The 7,501-nt window shown below is 36.0% G+C and overlaps 1 protein-coding gene across 2 annotated transcripts in view; it reads right to left on the bottom strand.

Moving 5' to 3' along the window:
• The window catches only part of LOC108742225 (ecdysone-inducible protein E75), a 194,978-nt gene that overhangs the window by 80,553 nt on the left and 106,924 nt on the right, over positions 1-7,501 (bottom strand). The window lies entirely within an intron of this gene.

The following is a 7,501-nucleotide window of genomic DNA, read 5'->3' on the forward strand; positions in this document are numbered from 1 at the left end:
GAAATTACAATGAATCAGTTCGTTGTATTCCTTAATACTTTTAACACCTGTAAGTGCTTATAAATTGTTAGTTATCATTCAAACACACAATTGTATTTTAATACTGTATCTAAATATCTCCATAGTAACTGCTATCTTGTCATGTACAAATCGCCGTAGTACTTTTTTCAAAATGTGCTAAAATTAATTTTTAAAAGTACTAAATTCTGGGGGAATTCAGAAAATCTCAAATACCGGTTTATAACAATCAGGTGAATAGAGATCGGTTTTCTAAACAGATAAATAAAGATGTTGAACAGTTTACAGAAACTTGGTTTGGATCTTATATTTTTTTTGGGATCGGGGCGTTACCCGATAATGATGACGCACTTTCATTGTAAGCATTTTCATGCTGAAATGCTTTGAAGCAGCAGCAGTAATATCTATCTAATATTCAGCTAAACGATACATGAAGAATTTGAAACTAAATTATTAAAAGGAGGGATACGTGTAGTAAAAATGATACAAATGAATCAAAAAACCTATGCAACTATAAGTCGATCTAATTGAGCAACTAAGTACTTTACGACTTTGATATCGGGTGGGTTGACTATTTATATCATACGGTGCGTTGAAATTTTTCGGGGAACCTATTCGATAAAAAAAAAGAAAAACAACATATCATGCAAGAGAAGAAAAAGTAGGGAAAGAGCGAACATAAAGATAGGAGACGAAAAATTAGAAGAAGTGGCTCATTTTAGGTATCTAGGAAGTCAGATAAGTCAGGACGAAAGGAGTAGCAGGGATATAAAGCAGAGGATACCGCAGGGTCGAGTCGCCTTCAGTAAAAAGAAGTCACAACTATGCTCGCGAAGGGTTAATTTAGAAATTCGAAAAAAGGTGTATGTTTGGAGCTCGGCGCTGTACGGGTACGAAACATGAACAGTGGGCGCGGCGGAAAAGAAACGGTTAGAAGCGTCCGAAATGTGGTGTTACAGGTGAATGATGAGGATACCGTGGATAGAGAAGGTTAGACATGAAGAGGTATTAGAAAGAATAGGAGAACAGAGGACTCTATGGAAGTCAATAAGAAATAGACGAGATAGGTTGGTAGGCTACCTTCTCAGACATGAAGGTCTAGTCAGAGACATTATTAAAGGCAGAAACAGGAGTTAAGAGAAGTAGACGTAGGCCTAGATTGGTTTACTGTTCGCAAATAGTTAAGGGTGTGGGTTGTTTTAGTTTTATGGAAATGCGAAGATTAGCTCAGGATAGGAAAGAGTGGAGGTGCGTGTCCAACCAGTCTTAGGACTGACAACCTTATGGTGGTGATAACACATCATAAGTACGAGGCTGTTAACGTTCGCTTGACATAAGCCATAGCGTACTATGTAGCCCCTGATGTCTTTTACTTTTCCTTCTTCCGCCTGACACTCTTTCTTGAGACTGGCTGTGAAGTTTTATTACAAAAAAATATATTGTTTGCTTCAAGTCTAATTGCAAAATAAAAATATATAGCTATAACGTGTTTTGTGCTAATCTACATTTAATAGCTGACGTAATGCTTATAATCGGTTATCGGACTAATGTATCTTTTTAAGAAACTGCACGTGTATACAGTAATGCTTGGTTTCAAGGTTTTGGTGTGAATGACTTGGTAATTGAATCGCACACATTTGTTAACACAAGTACGTAAATATGTAAGTAGCTGTAGAACAAAACCATGTCAGGTAGATATTGTGGCATATTTTAATACGTGTACTATGTATATACTTTTGTATACTGCTGTAGTGCTGCAGTGCACCTTCAAAGGCGCTACAACAAAAGGTTTAGCATCCTTTAGGTTTGCGGATGGTCAATCGTGGACTAAGCTCTTCGAAGGACCGGGTATGCAAAGCAAGGTGAGGCTCCCTGTCTACTCTCAAGTTTATGTATTTGTAAGTGCATTTAGTAAAAAAATGATAGTAGATATATATTTTTACTGAACGTATTTTGACGACCTTATCGTTTGGGATTTCATTAAAAAGGACCTCTGAGAAATTTGGAAGGTCCAGCAGGACGAGAGGCCCAGGGCGGTCCGTCTCTTCCGCTTATCCTTAGTTCACCGTTGGGGATGATTAGTATCTAACAAGGAGTTAATAATGGGCTTAGATAAAATGAAGGCGGTTTTGACGCAAGAGTAGGGTATGAAAATTAACAAATGTAAAAGTAGGGTTAGGACTAATACAATATAAAAATAGGAGTCTGTTAAGAGTTTATTGTTCATACCGGCGGTACTAACCCCTTAGTAGTACGTAAATTATTGGTAGGGCATACCTGCATACGGAATGTTCCGGTAGGTGTGGACCGGAGGAAATTTGGGGGTAGTGACCGAGGTGCGTTTAGTTTTAGGATAATAAAAAACACTTTCATATAATAATAACAGAAGATAAATTCAGATATCGTTCAAGCAACAAGTATCTTTTTGAATAGCAATTAATATTAGTTTTAGTTCATTAGTGTGTATGAAGGATTATTAAACGTATAATACAGTATGAATCTTTTTAATCTACATATATACCCTGGTCCTTCGAGGTTTATATTTGGTATGATCAATTACTGATCTATGTGGTACAGCAGTACACCGACGGAAACAACAAAAAATTTTCGTCAAGCGAGCCAAACTCCCCAACAGAGTCAGATAACTTAGAAAGGAAAAATGTTAGATAGAAATTAATATTTATACTTTTTTTTTTATAAATTACAGATAAATTTTATTGATTGATCTTTCGGCACATTTTCATTACTCTACTTTGAAGTCGCGGACAAAATCCAATAAGTAATAAAGTAGGGCTCTTTGTGGGCATATCTGTACCCCATAAGTCCTTTTATACACATCAAACTAGCAAAGTCGACTTACTAAAGGCTAGTTTTCATGAGTCAAGAATCATTTTCACGTCGTGCTCTTGTCCCTAGAATCGCCTATACGCAGTTTTACATAAAATTACATGGAAAAACCACATTTTCATTTTCGCTAGACCTATCTGTCGTGATGTTATCGTGTCATAACCGTCTGTGGAAGCGATTCGCGACAAGCGACCGGAGCACGGCATGAGCGTAGTAGCAACATGATGGTCCTAATGAAAACTGCAATAATGCAACGACAAAAACCATGCATGTTGTAGAATGGTGCTGTTTATTTTACTGAGTCCGCCCCTGGCGTACGGTATTCAATCCCGACACTGGTAAACATATGCAAGAAACTTTCGGCCTCGGTAATCGACATTAAAATTAAATTGTCAGTAACTCGGCTGTCGCCTTCCATTTATTCGAACAAAAGCGAACTTCTTACCAATCCCATATGGTAAAGTTGCTTTACCTTGTTATTACGTCTACGGGAGGCCTTCAAATTCAACCGTCCCACTTTCTTTCCTTTGGTCGATGACCGGCGACTACCTTAAACTATGTTTATGTGTACACAAGTACCTATATGAATACTGTACACAGATATTGCACACATACGAAATATTGTAATACGTACGTAGGTCCAGTGCATTATACGTATGTATATTACGACTATAAGCATGTGTTTGTGTGTTGATGCATACTCGTAATTATCATAATTCGTCATTAAATTGCCATTCACCTTCGAACAGTATGCGACTGGAAACTTCACACGAGTAAATCTCTCGCTAATAAAGCTGGTGGAGATTTTTTCAATGACGAGCATTTCAGAATTACCAATAGGTACGTACATAACACTTTACGATTTCTTCATTTATACAAATCACACAGATTACTTTTACTTTCGTTAACAGTGATTGTAAAACTGAAGTATGTTTATTTGTTCATGCTAAAACTTGGAAACTAAATATACACCAAACAGGTATACACTATTGGCGTGTTAGGAACCGAGCATGGGGATATTCTATTATATAATGATTGCTTATTAAACCGAACGGTATTTTGGCGGACATTTTTTTTGCCGTGTCTGTCGTCTAGATGAAAGTGTGAATCGAGCATAAGGATGTTTGGGAGGTACAATCGGAGACAAGAGTACATAAAATTAGAAATTCGTGATTAATTAGGTTTTGCAGCATATCATGAGGTAAATAAATACTAACTAGGTATACTAAAAAAGAGAGAAAATTTGAAATTTGACCAAAAACATTGAATAAAATAAGAAATAACGAATTATATGGAAAAATTTTAACTGACTTTTGGCAGTGAATATGCCTTGATTTCAACTTCGAAACAAAAAAATATTTAGTTTCAATCTCTATTAATAATGAGCGTAAAACTTTTTAATATGTTTAAATAATAATTAANAGACTCATTTTTCTTTTGAAGATTATTCATGCTTTTTTATGTCTATGTCTACTAATCTACTTCGCTTGGATTGAATTTAACGCGCCGAACATGACCGAGCACAGCGCGAGAACTCCCGAACGCAGTTTCGGTTTCGGGCGTAGTTTCGGCAGGTTTGCCGCCGAAACCGAAACTCGTTTTTTTGCCGAAACCCGACCGAAACCGAAACCGAACTTTCGGTCGGACACTAGTAATTTGTAATATGGGCATTGACTTATACTTTTAATTTTTAAATAATTATTAAACATATTTATTTCGGCATACGATTGATTTTAAATCAAACATAAGCTAATCGTTAAGAGCAATTAAAACAGAAGAATATTTTAATCAACTTTGTTGAAACAGAATAGTACCATGCATAAATATGCATAATGTAACTAACATTCGATCAATTCTCCCCTGCCCGTACTGGAGCAGCGACGTGCGCGTAGATAGATGTACATAGATAGATACACTTGTTGTCACCGTACGGAGTTGTGCAAATGAGGTCAGTCACACTAGAGTTGCGAGTTTTGACCCGATTCGCGGTTATGGACCTCGCATGACCCGTTTATTACCGACTGCCGTTCTCTCTATGAGCCCCCCTCTAGGTGACCGGAGAAACACGGGCATTGGTCCAAACGCTCTCTATTTGGTGCAAGAGGTAGTAACATTATTCCTATTAATAAACCCGAAGGTAATTAAATAATAACACGATCTCAAAAAAAAAAAAGACGAACGCAGGGTGTTCTAGATACAGAAGCAGTTGCTGCTTTTAAGAAAATTTTTTGAAAGCGAAAATTTGATGTCAAATAAAAAGTATTTAGTTTAATGCTATAAAATATACTAAACGCACGAACCCGGCCAATCCTCGAGAGGGGGTGTGATCTCTTCCCGAGGCTCGTATATATTTTTTTTATCATACCCCCCTCGATTTTTCCTGATTTTGGGGACGAAAGTGTGTACTATAACTTCCCAGGTAATAAATCGCATTTACTGTTGATTTTAACAATCTCCGCGAGAAAATTGCTGTAAAGGGAGTAAACGCGATTTCTTATTTCAAAATCAGAGATAAAACGTGATGCTTTCAGAGGGACTAACACAAATCTGTTTCAGGATACGTTTTCCTTATCGCAATACCTATTATTTATATTCAGCAAAAGTTATTACTCAAGAGAGCTATTTGGGTGTAGACACATATTTACTAAAAATTACAAATTTAACTTTCTCTTTAAACTAACGAAGCACCTTTTCCACAATTTGATGGCCCTATTTTTGTTGGTCAATAAAAATACGTAACACATAAAATAAACTGTCTTATTCGAAAATAAACAGTCAACCAGAAAAGAAAGTGATACTTTCAAGCGTGTAACTAACTGGTTTTTGACCAACGAACTGTTAGGTTTATTGCTTCAAAAGAGAGTATTTAATCTCATTAACATTTACTAAGCAAACCGTATAACTAGGTATTTCACGGTAACAGATTTTTATTTAACTTGCATAATCATAAGTTGGAAACGCATCTCCACATTATACTAATGCGTTTCAAACTAGTCTTTCATGGCTGATAAGGTGTACTACTACTCTATCTCGACTATATCTTAGTGACTCCCACAGTAACCTCTGTTCTCCTTTTTCTGATACCTACTTCCCATTTCTATCTACGATAATTGTCTCCAAACATATTGGTACTTGTGATATTTTTTTTAGAATTTCCAAAATAACAGATCTCGTCTCTTGCTTTTTTATTACTTACGTAAATTAGGAAAATTTTGAAGGTACCAGCTTAAAATGTTCAATAACTAATATTTATTTTGATCAAAGCACGTTTTGATCAAAGCAACACTGAGGTTTAAATTTATTTTATTTAAAAAAACACAGCCAACCTTTTGCGCAAGTTATTGGGATTTTTCAAGGCTATAATACAGTGTAATTTTTTTCTTTCTTTTTCTTTTGTTTATTAAAGTTTATCTAGTTTTATTTAGTCAAAACTGGGATACTGATGGAATTTGGTTAAAGTACATGCTCAGAGATCAACAATCATTATTAAACATTAATAAAGATTATTTGTATGGATAAAACCCTAACGAACTAAACTTCAAGTATACACATATTTATAAAATTGTCTGCAGAAATAGTATAACTTAAATGGTAACGGAAACGGGGTAACTTGCAGTTGGTAAGCGTGGTTTAGCCCAGGACGACTATTAAACTCTTTAAGTCATTATATTATTTGATCCACCCATTTAGAAAGAATTTAAATAAATCATTGTAATTTATGTAATTCATTCTACTTTTTGTTTTTATGTGGCATTCCCGCGCTTCCAATATGTTTCCTATTCCATGTTGAAGAAAGTTCGCAATAAGTCAAGTTCACTTTCACGCAATTCATTCAACTTTGTGCGATAGCAAAATGTCCAAACGAGATAGCGCACACAATAAAGCTCGACTGTGTGGCTTGAAAACCGCTCATAGCGACATCTGACAACCAACATCTGAACGCTGCGACGAAAAAAGATCGTATCCACTACCGCTAGGTGCCGCCACGACGTGTTAAATGCTTCCAATTCAATTACCTATAAATATCATGTTCGGTATCTTTCAGTGCCAGGGTCGACAACGAATGAGTTACACAGTTTCATGATTACGACAAATAGAAAACATGTCATGTCATATCTGTTGGAGTGGTATACGAGTGTGAAACAGATTTTGACTTGCAAAATAAATTTTATAGGAAAAACAAACAACAAATGATAAGAAAGCAGGTACTACGTTAGGTACCTACTTTCAAGATAGAAATACGACCAAAAAAGGCACAGAAAATGAATGGTTTTTTTGTTTTATAAATTGCACATAATTAACAACCCCTCATTTAAGGAATCACTTTAATTGCACCTTAAAAATACTTAAAATATGTAAGATGTTTATTTGAGTAAGTATAGTAGACTAGACTCATTTTTCTTTTGAAGATTATTCATGCTTTTTTATGTCTATGTCTACTAATCTACTTCGCTTGGATGGAATTTAACGCGCCGAACATGACCGAACGGAGCGCGAGAACTCCCGAACGCAGTTTCGGTTTCGGTCGTAGTTTCGGCAGATTTGCCGCCTAAACCGAAACTCGTTTTTTTGCCGAAACTCGACCGAAACCGAACTTTCGGTCGGACACTAGATCAAGACACCTTCTTAGGCATGA

The sequence above is a fragment of the Agrilus planipennis genome, unplaced genomic scaffold, assembly GCF_000699045.2.
Source record: "Agrilus planipennis isolate EAB-ADULT unplaced genomic scaffold, Apla_2.0 scaffold226, whole genome shotgun sequence".
NCBI classification, from domain to species: domain Eukaryota; kingdom Metazoa; phylum Arthropoda; class Insecta; order Coleoptera; family Buprestidae; genus Agrilus; species Agrilus planipennis.